General features: G+C 37.6%; 1 long non-coding RNA gene across 1 annotated transcript; it reads left to right on the top strand.

Moving 5' to 3' along the window:
* Window positions 1-1,026: 1,026 nt before the first annotated feature.
* On the top strand, window positions 1,027-6,752 carry LOC135241915 (uncharacterized). The gene is made up of 4 exons (XR_010326162.1): window positions 1,027-1,243; window positions 1,529-1,619; window positions 5,561-5,597; window positions 6,598-6,752. It is a non-coding gene; the product is annotated as an uncharacterized LOC135241915 (long non-coding RNA).
* Window positions 6,753-8,232: the final 1,480 nt, after the last annotated feature.

The following is an 8,232-nucleotide window of genomic DNA, read 5'->3' as shown; positions in this document are numbered from 1 at the left end:
GCACCCACCCATACTGATGGAGAACATTTATGATTACTGAGATCCTCTGGGAAAAACGCAAATCCATTAAAAAAAAAAAAAACAGATGCATTACCACATTCGCCACGTGTGCCGTTTCTGATAACACAATATGAAAAGGTGAAGCTAACTTTGGCTCTGTCCCCAATCTCAAGAAAGGCCTTTTGTAAGTACAACTCAGATTGGGGATTTGGGAAAGAGGGTGTTTTTTTTTGGGGGGGGGGGGTTGGGGGCGCAGGGGGTTGGGTATGTCAGCTGTGTGCCAGGCTGATTGGGACATCTGCTCAGTTCAAGGCCGTCCTCGGTGGCTAATTTATTGCATGTAAGAAGAGGCTCTGCGTTTTAGGCATCCATGCTGTTGCCCGCTTTGAGGCAGGTGCTTAATGAGTCCAAGCAGATGTATAAAAGATAGAGTGCTAATTTATTGGGTTCAGTGGACACACTAAATGCACTTATTATAAGGAAGCATTACAAATCAATGAGCATTGGGAGACTGTCAATCATAATCGATCTTGTTCACATTTAGAGACTGTTTTCATTAAGTGCAATATGGGGCTACTGGATTTAAAACCACACAACTCTAAAACCTGACCCACTATAAGCTGGGGGCAGAAAGAAGGCTGTTAATGGTCAAATTATAATTGGATTATTTTAAAATGCAGTTCCAGCTGCCTCTGATTCCACATTGATCACAGTTAATTAAACTTAAATGGGACAAAGAGTGATGGTTGCTTGCATATTGTGAGAACTGGCATGTTCAAACTTATTTTTAAATACTTTTATTGCTATAATAAATGACAGAAATAATAAATTACATTTGGTAATAATATTTGCCTATTCAATTTTTGTTTCTTTGACTTGTGTAACAGACAGGGTCTAATGATAATGATTAAAATAACTGAACAAATTATCCATTTACCAAAATCTTTGGCATTCAATAAATTGAAAACAAATGTTCAAAGTTAGATAGTTTTCATTTATTCAGATCATTTGGAAACCACTTTCAAGAGAAATGAAACAAGCTGCGGTAATTACTTTTAAATTAAGCACAGAACACCAAGTGTCTGTTTGATTTGCAATGTTGCCTGTATTTATAGTTTATTTTTTTCTGTTTTTTGTAGTGTTTCTTTTTACTTCACTTAAAATTTTAATAATGTGCTGATTTGTAAATAGTTTGCAGCACTGATAATGGGTCAAAGATAGGGATATGATGATCATGATAATGGTAAGTATTGTCCTCACTGAAGTCATATTAAATTATTTTAATATTTGTTAGTCCTAATGAAAGATAAACTACAAAAAAACTGTAAGAATTGAACTATAAACATTTTACAGGGTAAGGGATACATTTCTAACTCAAATCTAACTTTGCCTTAAATGCAACAAAGCAGAGCTCCATAGCTTAGATTCTAGAGTTTGGGTGCTCCAGCATTAAAGGAAATAGTAGTTTATTTTTTGGTGGCAGTGTAAGCATGACATTTTAGGGAACTCAATTCTAGTCAATTTACAGAGTGAGCACTGCTGCTGCAGCCCTGAGCAAGGTACTCAACTGGAATTGCTTCAGAAGACATCCAGCTGTATAAACGGATTCTACGTAAAATGTAAGCTGTGTAAGTCGCTTGATAAGTGTGTCTGCTAAAGGTCTAAAATGTGAAATGGAGCTTAATTTTACACTTTCCTCACATACTGTTATAACTGTTATCATGTCTACATGGCATTTAATCTTAAAGAAAATGTAAACATTGTGCACTACATGCTGTCTAAAATTGTATTTCGGTTAAATAAACCAACAATTTAATGACCTGTTTTTCAGTAGCGCACTCAAGTCTATTTAAATTGTAAGAAGAATATGGTTTCAGGGTAGCCACCTTTTTTCTGCTTGGCTGCTCTTAATAGAATTTGACAGCCCATCAGTCAAAGCAATGAGATATGATTACAAATTCAGACATAATATCTATAAAGTTGGGTATTGGCAGTGGTGGCAGTGTGTAAAAAAAAAAAAATCACTGGGGAGCCCGTCTATGCAGGGGGTCTAGGGGCATGGTCCCCTGGTGCACATTTTTTGCAAATTTTTTGAGATAAGTTTAACTTGATTTTAAGAATGAAATAAACACATAATTCCCTTTCAATATTTTTATCTTTATATGGGAAATGTATTTTTCTGGGAAACCCATTCATTAATTCAGCTATGCATCACATCTGTAAACTGCTTGGAGAAAATCATTGCTTTGGTCTATCTCTCATCATTGTTCAAACCCTAATTCTAACCCTAGAACCTTTTCCTATACCTTGTACATTGTTATTGTAAGTCTTCCAGAATCCAGAGTTTTAGACTATAGTAGTTAAAATACCGCTTGCAAAAATACCGTTTTAGTTAACATCTCTCTGAATATACTGGGACATGCAAAACATCTAGCTGCCATTGTCTTAAAGATATAACAACATTTCTGATGGAAAAGACAAAGTCGAGCTATACTGACACAATACTGCAGTGTTATATATACAGTTAGGATTACTCATCCATCCACTGTTGACCAGTGTGTCATTTTATTTAAAGTTCGCAAAAGTGCACATTTGCTGTTGCCGAGCAGGCAGAATATGTAATATTGTCATTTTATCATATATATAATTTCCTGCTTTCAGCAAATTACAATGCCAAAAGCTTCTCATGCAGTTCACATAGCAAATACATGGAATGCATCTTGCCCCATCAAATTCACTCCCAGGATGCCGTTCCGGTGAGTTCCAGCTCAGTGACAGTGCTGGGTATTGGAAGCATCATTCTTTTCGGTATATGGTGCCACTACCACTGACTGCGGCTTAAAGGATCCGCCAGAGAAGAATCCGCCTTATTATTCAAAAGTGCCCCTTTTGTTTGAGCAGGCACCTCTGATCTGTTGCCACCACAACCGCCAGATGCACAGTCCTCTTACACAATAACTGTGGCTTAGGAGGCCACATGTGCAAATGCGAATTGCTGTTGGATTTTGGAATTGGAATAAGAATGTTATCGACTTTGAAATGAAAGGTCAAAGGTGACATGAGAGTGATGACCACTGATATAATAGAACCATGTTATGCTCAGGAAAATACAAATGTGCTCTTCCTGACTTCCTGTATTTTTATCTACTTCTTTTCTTTTTTGATATGAGGTGCCATTTCATTGATGAGTGACACAAAATGTTCCCATCCTCAACAATATCATCCAATTTCACCTCAGTTCTCTTATTTAAGTGGAAGCAGACCTTTGATATAAACAATAACTGGCCAATGTTGACTTGGAAAGTCAACTAGTTGTTCACATGCTGGTAACTATCTCACTAAACCAATGACCAAAAAAGCTAGAAATCCAAATCAGCTCACTATTGAACAAACTTTATCTCAGAAGTGTTCTGGGTTGACTAGAAATAAGGAATTCCCCAGATGCTGCCTTCCAAACTTAAAAGCAAAATAAGAATGTTGCTTCTCATTCTTGAGAAAAAAAGGCAATTCAAAATGGCTGCCATGTGAATGAAAAGATTCAACAACATAACATAGTTTGTCATTGAAAGGCCCTTTCCTGTTTCAGCATGACAATGCCCCCATGCACAAATCAAGGTCCATAAAGAAATGGTTTGCTGAGATTGGTGGGGAAGAACTTGACAGAGCCCAGACCTCTACCCCAGCAAACACATTTGGGATGAATTGGAATGCTGACTGTGAGCGAGGCCTTATGCCTAACATCAGTGCCCAACCTCACTAATGCTCTTACGGCTGAATGGAAGCGAATCCCCGCAGCCATGTTCCACAATCTACTGGAAATCCTTCCCAGAAGAGTGTATGCTGGTACAACAACAAATGGGTGGTGGTGCAACTCTACATTAATGCCCATGGTTTCGTATATATATTAGGGGTGGTGCGGAATACAAATACTGTATTTGGCAACACTTGAATAATGCGTTGTCCTCAAGTTATTTTTTTCTCCTGAATTTGGCCAATTTTATTCAGATTTGTATGGTTTTTTTTCCAATCTCTTTGATGTGATCTGCTCGGAAGTCAGAAAAAAGTTTCTCAATTACTCCAACACTGTAAATGCTATAGGATATCCTCCTCCTTCCACGACTTTCCTAAATATTTGGGCTTCAAATAACTGAGGTTTTAAAATGAAAACAAAAAAAATGACTCAGTAAAGAAATACAGACACATTGCACATTTTCTTTACAACCGCCGACAATAGACAACAGGTGCTTTTATCGTGGTGTGAACATGTCACTGTCTACTCCAGCACGCTGTTCAGCAGCTAAATGACCAGCGCTTCAATACCAATTTCCCAATAACGCGCTAAACTAATTTCACACATATGATCACATGAAATTCATTCACTGCAATAATCTGATGAAGTTGATGAAGCCTTTGGGGAGGGGATAATTGTGGACGCTGTAGTTCTAGAAATGATAGACTTAGCCTAGAACTCCGTGGAGTTAACGCCACCAATGTATTTTCAGGTTTTTACTGAAACTCAGAGTTTTAATAAACTTAATGGAGCAGCTACATGACAACTGTGTACTCTGTTCTCTGAACTCTGTACACTTCAGAATTCATTCTGTTAAAGACAAGTGAGCCAGTATCTCTGGCAGTCATACATTCCCAAACGATAAAACCCTCACAGATGATGAGGGTGCTTTGGAACTTGCATGATGAGGGAAAAGGGAAAATCTTCCTCCCTGTGTGATGCTGCAGCAAACCACGCACAGACAAAACGTCCACCGTAGTTCTTAATCTTTGATTTATTTCAACTTGGCTGTGTGTCAGTTTGCCCAGTTGACAATTGAGCATTTTGGTCGTAAGTATTTTTCTGAGAATGCAGGAAGCAAGTAGAGCAGTGTTATTCAGACAGCTTTCAGCTCCAAGTATCACTGACGCTGGTTTCGTGCATTGTGCAGTTAAAAGGACCTGTTCTTTTTTGCAGTGAAGGAACATGTACATTTAGTATGGACATGAAATTAAGTCACCAGATTTCCAGAAAAGGTATGCAATACAACCTTTAAGTATTTGTTTTAGGCAAAATCCCTCTTTCATTCAGTGTAGTGTTAATTATAATAGTTGCCCTGCATTGCTTTTTTTTATCAATCCAAAGGGACAATTTACTATCCCTACTATCTATAAGTGCATTTCCTTATGCCTGAACAATGGCCTGAGTACTCCCACTTTTAGAATACAACAATTGCCTCACGCACATTGAAAAAGTGAAAAATAGAATATCTAAATATGTAAGGTCATAAATAACATGACTGGATTATTCATATCTAACAATGGTATCAATGGCATCAAATACAATGGTATAAGAATAATAACCATTCAATTTCTTTTAAGGGAATGATTATGCATGTTTTTTCACAGGCTTGCATTTAGTTCAGTTTGCATTGTGTACCAATTATTTTTAGTTTCAGAATGGGTCCAACCAGGATATTTATAATTATTCAGCATTATATTGATAAAGTGCTTCATTGAATGATAATTTTTCTTGTTGATATTTCTCTCCCTCTCTGTTGCATGTTTCAAGAAAATGAAGAACCAGGTCCCTGTATGCTGATTCAAATGTAAGTTTTAATATTTTAAAAGGTCAATGGATATTACTAAGATTTGTTTTATCTGTTTATTAAAGTTTAATCAATAGAAAATCTTAGTAAAACAAATTACCCTTCAATCTTAACTGCATTTCAACCTGAAAGGGGTTATTAACAATCAATAGTTTTACATTGTATATGTTTACTTCAAGATATCATCCAGGTTACTTTATTTTTCCAAGGTATGCAAAGTCTATCTCCTATGTACTGGTTTGTTTATTAAATCATTAATATTTATGTTTGTTTCTTGTCCGCGGGAGACTATTTACTGATTTCTACATATACTGAATATTTGTCAAATTTGAATATGCTCTGCACACGCACACACACACACATCTACACGCACACACATTCTGCAAAACTGTATTGCACTCAAACAAAACAGGACAGTCTACTGAATTTTTTGTCCTCAAGGCTGTAATAACTTGCTTATTTTTGCCTAGAGTGGATGCATATCCATTCCGAACGGACAGCATCTGTCCTCTTCAAGAAAAAAAATCAATTTATCATTAAACAAAAAAGAACCCTACAGGAGAGACATCAGTACTATATTTCAGGAATGAGTAGCATTGAACAATACTGTAAACTACACTTATACACCACCATTGTAATATTAAAACATTGTTTTTTTTCCTTGCGGTCCTTTAACCGAGCAAAGAGATGTTTTTGACAATCCATCCAACTAGAATTTATTGTGGTAGGGAAGCTTGTGTGACATTTACTGCAGCTGATATGAGGAATGGCCCATTATATAGACCCTGCTTGGTTTATGGCCTTCTTTTGGAGTTCACTGGGGTGACCCTTGGCTGTGTACAGCTCGTACTTTAGTAAATCTTTTCTATTTTCCATGTTTCTCAATGTCTAGGTAAAAGGAACAGACACCAAGTGGGGGTATAAATTGCACAGCACCGCTGGCCAAAATAACTAAACACAAATGATTTGTTTTTAATTTTATTTCTCAGTGTCTTTTCAGGTACGAGACATGCTGGCAGGCATATCAAGCTCTTATGTTTATTTATTCATTTCTTTCTCACCACCTATAAACCAGACCAGAACAGGAGGGATTGTTCCGAGTGAAAATATTCCATTCCTTGCCAAAACTGGAAATAAAAATGCTCCAAATTTGGAATAACATGGGTTTTCCATGAACAGGAATGTGTTCTGTATTTATTTGTGATGTGTCCTCTTCTATGGGTTTTTAGAGTAAATATGTGTAAGTATGAGCTTTAACATAAATTTCTTCACATATTCCAACATTATCACATATATATTTACCTCTTTCGTTATAATTGGGCATTTCTAATATGTGTTATGGAGCAAGTTATATCCTGGTGCTACTTTTCCATTCTACTATGACACTTGAAAATAGAAAAGAAAAGAAAAAAACGGTGACACACTTTGAGCCAAAATGCATCAGCCTTTTCAAACTAGACACTTGTTTCTTCCCTTTCTCTACAAGGATAACATAAATTCTTCTGTCCTTCTATAACGCATATTAAAACAAACAAAACAAAAAACTGTAAAAATAAAATATATTTTTGTAGGTTGTTCTGAAGCAGTCAATGGACACAGGTCACTTGATTCTTATTAAGTAGATTTCCAAACACTTGTATATCTTACCTAGGATAAATATAATGGCCTCAAAATAAACAATGCGCTCCAATTGATAAATAATCAGAGCGCATCAAACTGAATTAATGCAATCTGAAAATCAATGTGCCATGACAAGAGGGTTTTTTATTTTTGTCTAAAATTGGGATACTTTTTATCCTGTGATTCATCTTATGAGGTTAGTCTGCAACAGCAACAACTGTACATGTTACTGTGTGACTGATTTCCATTTTTCGAGAAGCCAGAATAATTAGAGGGAGATAAATAAATAAGATACCCTTCCTGTGCCTGGAGTGTCTTTCCGCAAGGAGGGATTAGGCGCTCTGGCTCTGAGAGTTTGATTCTGTCTGTGAGGGGCGTGGCAGACGCGACCATAGAGCCCCACACATGGGCCGAGGTTGGTTTGCCAGGAGGGGCTGAATCGGGGAGCTTGAATCTACAGTAGCCATGACGCCACAGCGGAGTTTTAGCCAAACGCGTCCCGCATGCAAGGGCTGTACAACGGCAGCCCCGCAAAAACAAACACTTCTGTTCACGTCTGTGCCAGCCTGGGAGTAACAGCACAATCAGTAGATTCAATCCAGGCAGGTTTGTTAGAACTCATACATGCGCCTAAAAAAATAACTGAGGTGTAAATGCAGATTTTTTTTCTCTGAGAGGTTGTACGTCTGGGTGTCTCTCTCTCTTCTCTCTCTCTCTCCTCTCTCTATCTCTCTCTCTCCATAAGTCTGTTTGTATGGAACGGCTGCAGTTCCAGTGCTCCTGTGACAGACTGACAGCAATTATGCTTATCCTTTGGGGGTCTCGCCTCCTCCCGTCATCTCTTGTTGAGTCTGGGAGGGTTGCCATGGAAACATGGCAAACACCAGGCTCTATCCCTTTAAAAGGGATATGAAAATTTAGCCCATTTCCTTTTTTATTTTTTTGGAGGTGGGGGGGTGGGGGGGGGGGGGCTGGGTTTGGTGGAGGTAGGAAGATTTTTTATTGCTAGGAATTA

The sequence above is a fragment of the Anguilla rostrata genome, chromosome 1, assembly GCF_018555375.3.
Source record: "Anguilla rostrata isolate EN2019 chromosome 1, ASM1855537v3, whole genome shotgun sequence".
Lineage (NCBI taxonomy): Eukaryota > Metazoa > Chordata > Actinopteri > Anguilliformes > Anguillidae > Anguilla > Anguilla rostrata.
Note: the sequence above shows the minus strand (reverse complement) of the source record. Positions and strands in the feature narration are given on the sequence as shown.